General features: G+C 46.3%; 1 pseudogene; it reads left to right on the top strand.

The window, feature by feature from the left end:
• The first annotated feature begins 4,856 nt into the window (after nt 1-4,856).
• Nucleotides 4,857-6,822, top strand: LOC101042055 (large ribosomal subunit protein uL11-like; annotated as a pseudogene).
• The last annotated feature ends 905 nt before the right edge of the window (nt 6,823-7,727 follow it).

The following is a 7,727-nucleotide window of genomic DNA, read 5'->3' on the forward strand; positions in this document are numbered from 1 at the left end:
ACAGAGCGAGACTCCATCTTAATAAAAATGAAAATAAAATAAAGCAGAAGAGATTGGGAAAGAATGAAGAAGAGAGGAAGAAAACACGGGCTCAGAAAACAATACCCAAAGTGTGGCACTTTAATGCCAAGTACCAAAGTACTAAAGGACACTGGGAGGCCTCAGAAGCAGCCTGGGGACCAAGACCCCTCTGACCTTGCCCTGCCCTCCTGTCTCTCACCCTCATTCTCCCCTGAAGTGAGCCACAGAAACCAGAATTCATCTTCCCTAAGACAGGTCATAGAAACCAGAACCCCTTTCCCCAAAGCCAGCGAAAAAAACTAGAATGATTTCTCCTACTCCTGCCGTCCATCTAAGAAATGATCATAAAGAAATTGTCTGACCTACCCTTGTCTGACGGTGGGCCATAAGACCCTCATTCCAGAGGGGTCCTGTCCCATCCTGGCAGGAAGAAATGCTACAACATAGAGGCAAGAATAATCTGAACAGACAGGTCTTGCTAATCCCCCAGCTCAGCCCGTTAACATTAATTAGATCATACCCTCTCTGTCTTACTATATCTCCACGACTGTCCGTTCTTCATCAACTCTAAGCATAAAAACAGAGAATTTTCCCTGTGGGTCTTCTTCTCTTTTTTTTTTTTTTTTTTTTTTGGTTTTTGTTTTGTTTTGTTTTTTTGAGTCAGAATCTCGCTCTGACGTCTAAGCTAGAGCACAGTAGTACAATCTCGGCTCACTGCAACCTCTGCCTCCTGTGTTCAAGCAATTCTCCTGCCTCAGCCTCCTGAGTAGCTAGGACTACTGGCACCTGCCACCACACCTGGCTAGCTTTTTATTTATTTATTTATTTATTTATTTATTTATTTATTTATTTTCTTTTCTTTTCAGTAGAGATGGGATTACACCATGTTGGCCAGGCTGGTCTTGAGCTCCTGACCTCAACTGATCCGCCCACCTCAGCCTCCCAAAGTGCTGGGGTTACAGGGGTGAGCTCCGCACCCAGTCCCTGTGGGTCTTCATTCTAAAGGCTACCATGTCACATAAAATTTTGATTCAATGAATGTTTTTCTCTTGTTAACCTGTCTTTTGTTAGAGAACCGTTGCCAAGACTCTGATGATGGAGAGGAAAGTTATCACGGAAGAGGTGTGTCCTTTTCTGCTCCTAAAAGGGCAAGGAAGCTAGAGAAGAAAGTGAGAAAAAGAAGATTTGAAGAGATAGGAAGAAGTAGGCTGCTATAGGTAGAGAGTGGAGATTTCAACTCATTCAACAAGTCGGGTATGGTGACTCATGCCTGTAATCCCAGCACTTTGGGAGGCCAAGGTGAGCGAATCACTTGAGGTCAGGCGTTTAAGGCCAGCCTGGCCAACATGGTGAAAGTGTTCTCTACTAAAAATTAGCTGGACATGGTGGCAGGAGCCCATAAACTCAGCTACTTGGGAGGCTGAGGCAGGAGAATCGCTTGAACCCAAGAGGTGGAAGTTGCAGTGAGCTGAGATCACGCCGCTGCACTCCAGCCTGGGCAACAGAGTGAGACGGTGTCTCAAAGAAAAAAAAAAAAAAAAAAACTAATTCAACAGAAAGACAGGAATATGCGGGCACTGTGGAGAGAGCAGTGGCTCTACATGGTGAAAGGGAGTCCAGAAGTTTTTCAGCCTTTGGGAGTCTGTGCTATTGTAATTTATATACAGGTTTTTGTCCATGGTTCCTGGCTTACAACTCCCATCGCCCTCGTTACAGTCTGTTGCAATGTTGGGTGTTTCAGGCCCCAGTAAACAGAATCTCTCTGCCCTCCTGCCCTCCTTTCACCTGCTCCTTTATCTCTCCAAGGCAGGAATCTTTGCCCAGCTTTCTGTCTTTGATCTATTTCACAGATTATAGGTCATAAGACTCCCATTTCAGAAAGGGTGTCCCATACCCTGGAGGAAGAAAGGCTGTACAGAGAGGCCAAGAAGAATCTGGACAGGACTTGCTGGGCTTTCCCACTCTGTCTATTAGCATTACATCATATCCTTTTTGTCCAATCACATTTTGACATGGTTGTCCACGCTTGAGTCATGCCTATGTAGTGAAGTCTCCCTAAACGCTCAAGAGGACCAAGTTCAGAGAGCTTCTGGAGAGCCGAACACATGGGGGTTCCTAGAGGGCCTCTCTTCATCTCCAGCCTTTGTAATAAATCAGTAATCGTAAGTGTTTATTTAACTGAACCCAAAGAGGGGGTTGTGGGAATCCCAACTGGAAGCCGGTGGGTCAGGAGTTCGTAAGGCCAAACCTGTGACCAGTGTAGTGGGGCAGTCTTGAGGACTGAGCCCTCAACCTGGGGGATCTGATGCTATCTCTAGGTAGGTAGGAAGACATCCAGCGGGTGTCTGCTGCAGACTTAATTGCTTGGTTGGTATGCAGAGCCAAAACTCCTCACATTTGGTCACAGAAGGCTTCTGTGTTGCATTGTTGTGAGAGAGAAGGAAAAAGCACGTTGAGTGTTGGTTTTCCTACACACAGAGCATCACTTTTTCTGTGATAGTTAAATAACTCAGGCCCACACTTTTCTACAACTGCAGAAAGTCCAGGGCCCTGGCTCAGGAAGTGCCGCCATCTTCCCGGTCAATTTCACCTCTTGCTTCTCCTTCCTCTCAACACTTCCCTGTGGAGGTCCAGCTCCTTCAGCTCTTCCCTTTCTTTACCAGCTGACACTGGGCTAGGGGTCAACATAGCTTCGGCGGAGGCTTGAAACATGGGTAGGCCAGTCCAGAATTCTACAGGGGATAAGTAGAATTCCATACCAGAGATGACCATTCTTAAAATGATCTCCACGCAAGGCACCCTATTCTGGAAACTTCTCACCACCTCTCTGCTCAAGAGAGACACCCTTTCTCTTCATTGTTTCAACAATAGGGCATCTCTTTGATCAGAGTCTGCCTTAATTTCATGTAATCAAAGGACACATTAAAAAATGTTTTCTTTCATACAAGAACGCCAGAGGGACTGGAATTAGAAGAGCTGTATTCTTTTTATTTTTATGTATGTATTTATTTATTTTTGAGATGGAATCTTTCTCTGGAGTACAGTGGTGTGATCTTGGCTCACTGCAACCTCCACCTCCCAAGTTCAAGCAGTTCTCCTCCCTCAGCCTCCTGAGTAGCTGGAATTACAGGCACCCGCCACCACATCTGGCTAATTTTGTGGATTTTTAGTAGAGATGAGGTTTCACCATGTTGGCCAGGCTAGTCTAGAACTCCTGACCTCAAGTGACCTGCCTACCTCAGCCTCCCAAAGTGCAGGGATTACAGTCATGAGCCACCGTGCCTGGCCAAATTTCTGTATTTTCTTTTTAAATTTATTTTTATTTTTGAGACAGAGTTTTGCTGTTGTCACCCAGGCTGGAGTGCAATGGCACAATCTTGACCCACTATAACCTCCGCCTCCTGGGTTCAAACGATTCCCCTGCCTCAGCCTCCTCAGTAGGTGGGAATACAGGTGTGCACCACTATGCCTGAATAATTTCTTTTGTATTTTTAGTAGAAACAGGATTTTACCATTTTGGCCAGGCTAGTCTTGAACTCCTGACTGCAGGTGATCCACCCACCTCAGCCTCCCAAAATGCTGGAATTAGAGGTGTGAGCCACCACACCAGGCCTAGAGCTGTATTCTTGTTGATGAAGAATAGTTTCCTCCTCTCCGCCAGGCCACACTGTGCATGGCCATTGCATCCTGAATGGTGCTCCAGTTCTTGAGATCTACAGAAGCCGTTTCCTATTTTCCTTACTCACCTGTGTATCCTGAGGAAAAGTCCATCCCCTGAGGTAATTCAGGGGTTTCTCTGTCCTTTGCAACCTGAGTGAGCTGAATACCTTCACGCTGGCTGGTTTATAGATGGCAGTCAGGTTTTTGTTTTGCTTTGCCTTCCGGCTGGATCAGACACCAGTTAACAGAAAATTACCACAGTCTAGGTCACTTGCTCAGTGATCAAGTTGTGGAAAAACTAGTATCACTTTTTTTTTTTTTTTTGTATATGTGTATTTTTTTTTTGAGACAGAGTCTTGCTCTGTGGCTGGAGTTCAGTGGCACGACCTCGGCTCATGCAACCTCCACCTCCTGGGTTCAAGCGTTCTCCTGCCTCAGCCTCCCGAGCAGCTAGGATTACAGGTGCCCACCACCACACCAGCTAATTTTTGTGTTTTTAGTAGAGATGAGGTTTTGCCACATTGGCCAGGCTGGTCTGGAACTCCTGGCCTCAGGTGATCCGTCAAGCAGCCTCCCAAAGTGCTGGGATTACAAGCTTGAGCCATCACACCCAGCCTGAAATCACTTTTGACCTGGAAGTCACCCTTTTTCTGTGCCTCTGAACACATGGCAACAGAGGTGCCTTCCAGCCACCTGCCCAGCACCCTCACATCCTACTGTTTTCTCCTAAATCTGTTATCTTTCCCCTGAGCCTCCTCCACTCCTGCCCCTTTATCTCCAGCACACATTCCTCTTCCTTTCTCATCTAATTATCCAACAGATATGTGAGGAGAACCCACGTGTGCCAAGCACTGTGCTGGCAACAGAACAGATGGGAGGCAAGATGGAGCCTCTCTCCAGCCGCCGGCTCCCAGTGCCCAGCGTGATGCCTGCAGTCAGAGCCAAGCACGCTGCCCTCATCTGAGCTCAGCAGAAGTGGAGTAGGGTTAATCTTTAGATGGAAAAGCAAACAGAAATACAGGCTGTTATGAGCCTGTGTGTGTGTGTGTGTGTGTGTAGGCTACAGGCTTAGAGGTTTTAAGCCTGGAATCTGATGTCACACAGACCCAAATCCCACTACTTACCAATTGTGTGACCTTATCTTTGAGCCTCTTTTTTCTTCTGGAAGTAATAACTGTAGCCAACTAACAGGTCAGGATTAAATGATTTATTCCGTGTAAAGTACTTAGCACAGTACCTGGTGCCTGGCAATGGAAAATAACCACTAAATGGTAGTTGGCATTAATGATATGGATGTGCGCTAGGAGTTACATGAGCAGAAGAAGAGAGGTTTCAATGTCTGTATTCTACTCCTCCCTTCCTCTGCCCACTTCTCTGCCCCCGACACCAGTGTTTTCCAGTTAGAAAGGTAGAAATTCCTGCTCTGATGGAATCAAGAGCAGGGGAGGGGTGGAAACAGGAAACATGGGTCATCAACAAAAACTGGGCTCCAGGCTGGACATCGTGGCTCACACCTGTAATCTCAGCACTTTGGGAGACTGCTAGACAGACCACCTGAGGTCAGGAGTTCAAGATCAGCCTGGCCAACATGGTGAAACACCGTCTCTACTGCAAATACGTAAATTAGCCAGGTGTGGCGGATGCCTGTAATCCCATCTCCTGGGGAGGCTGAGGTGGGAGAATCACTTGAACCCAAGAGACGGAGGCTGCAGTGAGCCAAGATCACACCACTGCAGTCTAGCCCAGGCAACAGAGTGAGACTCCATCTCAAGGAAAAAAAATTTTTTAAAAAAATAGAAAACAAAAAACTGGACTCCTGAGTGTTCCACACACGTGAGCAGCTGTCCTGCTCCTGAGAAGCAGCTCTCCAAAGCCCCCGACCCAAACAGAGCTGGGCCTTCCTGGACATCTGCAGGATCCACTCTAGCTTGAATCACTCTCTAGACAGGCCTTTAATGCACTCTTCCTCAAGCCCTAAAGGTCACAACTCCTTGAATGGCTGGAAAAGCACTGTGCTGAAATCACAGTGTCCAGGAAAGAAAAACAGACAGCGAAATGGAACCAAACCCAGGGAGCTGAACAGACGTTTATTTTGATCCATGTCCAGCTTTGGCCAAGAAAATAATAAAATGTCCAGGAAAAGTCCATCTGAAGGGAGGGGGTTGGAGAGAGGAGCCAGTATTATCAAATTTGAGACTCTATATGAAAAAAGATAAAAGTGGATCCATTTATCATAGTGTACATACAAAAAGATAAATTCCGTATGAGACTTGTTTTTTTAATATATATATATATAGTATTAAAGGGAAATAAATAAATTCTTCTACAGCCTGGGAGTAGAAAAGACTTGCATAACTATGGCTAAATCTTCAGCTGCAATTGAAGGGAAAGAATGATAGATTTAACTACATACAAATGTAAAAGCAAAACCTTTTGCAAGGAAAAAATATTGCCATAAGCCATGTAAAAAGATAAATGGAAACATATCACAGACCAATGGTTAAGATCCCCAATACATAAAGAGCTTCTAAAAGTAGAGAGATCCTGCTTTTGGCTTTCAGCTTTCAGCTCGGAGGCGGCCAAAGTGCAGCTTTCTTTCATCGTCCCGAATCCCGGTTCATCCAACACCAGCCGCCTCCACCATGCTGCTGAAGTTGGACCCCAATGAGATCAAAGTCATATACCTGAGGTGCACTGAGGGTGAAGTCGGTGGCACATCCGTGCTGGCCCCCAAGATCAGCCCCCTGGGTCTATCTCCAAAAAAGGTTGGTGATGACATTGCCAAGGCAACAGGTGACTGGAAGGGCCTGAGGATGACAGTGAAAGTAACCATTCAGAACAGACAGGCCCAGATTGAGGTGGTGCCTTCTGCCTCTGCTCTGATCAACAAATAACTCAAGGAACCACCTAGAGATGAAACAGGAAACATTAAACACAGTGGGAATATCACTTCTGATGAGATCATCAACATTGCTCCACAGATGCGGCACCGATCGCTAGCCAGAGAACTCTCTGGAACCGTTAAAGAGATCCTGGGGACTGCCCGGTCTGTGGTCTGTGGGCCGTGATACTGATGGCCACCACCCTCATGACATCATAGATGACATCAACAGCGGTGCTGTGGAATGCTCAGCCAGTTAAGAAGCACAAAGGAATGCCGGGCGTGGTGGCTCAAGCCTGTAATCCCAGCACTTTGGGAGGCCGAGGAGGGTGGATCACGAGGTCAAGAGATCGAGACCATCCTGGTCAACATGGTGAAACCCCGTCTCTACTAAAAATACAAAAAATTAGCTGGGCATGGTGGTGCGTGCCTGTAATCCCAGCTACTCAGGAGGCTGAGGCAGGAGAATTGCCTGAACCCGGGAGGCGGAGGTTGCGGTGAGCCGAGATCGCGCCATTGCACTCCAGCCTGGGCAACAAGAGCGAAACTCCGTCTCAAAAAAAAAAAAAAGAAGCACAAAGGAAAATGTTAATAAAGGATTATTTGACCAAAAAAAAAAAAAAAAGGTAGAGGGATCCCTTAGTCCACAGCAAGTGTTAAAAAATAATGATAAAAGTAGAAGGAAAAGAACCAACTCAATTTAAAAACTGGATAAGAGACATAAACAAACATTTCAGAGAAAAAGAAATGTAAAGGGCCCTATAATATGTAAAAAGATGTTTAACCTTGCTTCTGATAAGAAGAATACAAGTCAAAATCATAGTAAGGGGAGGCCAAGGCAGGAGGATAGCGTGAGGTCAAAAGTTTAAGACCAGCCTGGGCAACATGGTGAGACCCTGTCTCTCCAAAAAAGTGAAAATAGGCCAAGCACAGTGGCTCATGCCTGTAATCCCAGCACTTTGGGAGGAAAAGGTGGGCAGATCATGAGGTCAGGAGTTTGAGACCAGTCTTGCCAACATAGTGAAACCCCATCTCTACTAAAAAGACAAAAAATTAGTTAGGTGTGGTGGCAGGTGCCTGTAAACGCAGCTACTTGGGAGGCCGAGGCAGGAAAATCACTTGAACCTGGGAGGTGGAGGTTGCAGTGAGCCGAGATTGTGCCACT

The sequence above is a fragment of the Saimiri boliviensis genome, chromosome 4, assembly GCF_048565385.1.
Source record: "Saimiri boliviensis isolate mSaiBol1 chromosome 4, mSaiBol1.pri, whole genome shotgun sequence".
Classification (NCBI taxonomy): domain Eukaryota; kingdom Metazoa; phylum Chordata; class Mammalia; order Primates; family Cebidae; genus Saimiri; species Saimiri boliviensis.